The sequence below is a fragment of the Haliaeetus leucocephalus genome, unplaced genomic scaffold (assembly GCF_000737465.1).
Source record: "Haliaeetus leucocephalus isolate CR32 unplaced genomic scaffold, Haliaeetus_leucocephalus-4.0 Scaffold92, whole genome shotgun sequence".
Classification (NCBI taxonomy): domain Eukaryota; kingdom Metazoa; phylum Chordata; class Aves; order Accipitriformes; family Accipitridae; genus Haliaeetus; species Haliaeetus leucocephalus.
Genome location: NW_010972528.1, coordinates 393182 through 393392, shown reverse-complemented (window position 1 = coordinate 393392; position 211 = coordinate 393182). Strand labels below are relative to the sequence as shown.

Here is a 211-nt window from a genome sequence, read left to right as displayed (position 1 = left end):
CTGAGGCCGGTGGCTGCGGGCCCCGGGGCGGGCTGGCAGGCCGGCCGGAGGGGCGCAGCCTGGCCCGTGAGGGTCTCTTTGGGGAGCACAGTGTCTGGGCGAAGGAGAACGTGCGAGGCCTGGCGTGAGGAGAGCCCTTCAGCGGGCCTGGCGCCCCGCCAGCCCCTCGCACCTCCCTGGTCCTGAAAGTGCCCCAGGCGGTGTGCGAGGG

At 74.9% G+C, this 211-nt stretch overlaps 1 protein-coding gene across 2 annotated transcripts in view; it reads left to right on the top strand.

Moving 5' to 3' along the window:
* Positions 1-211, top strand: part of COQ9 (coenzyme Q9) — an 8631-nt gene that overhangs the window by 774 nt on the left and 7646 nt on the right. The window lies entirely within an intron of this gene.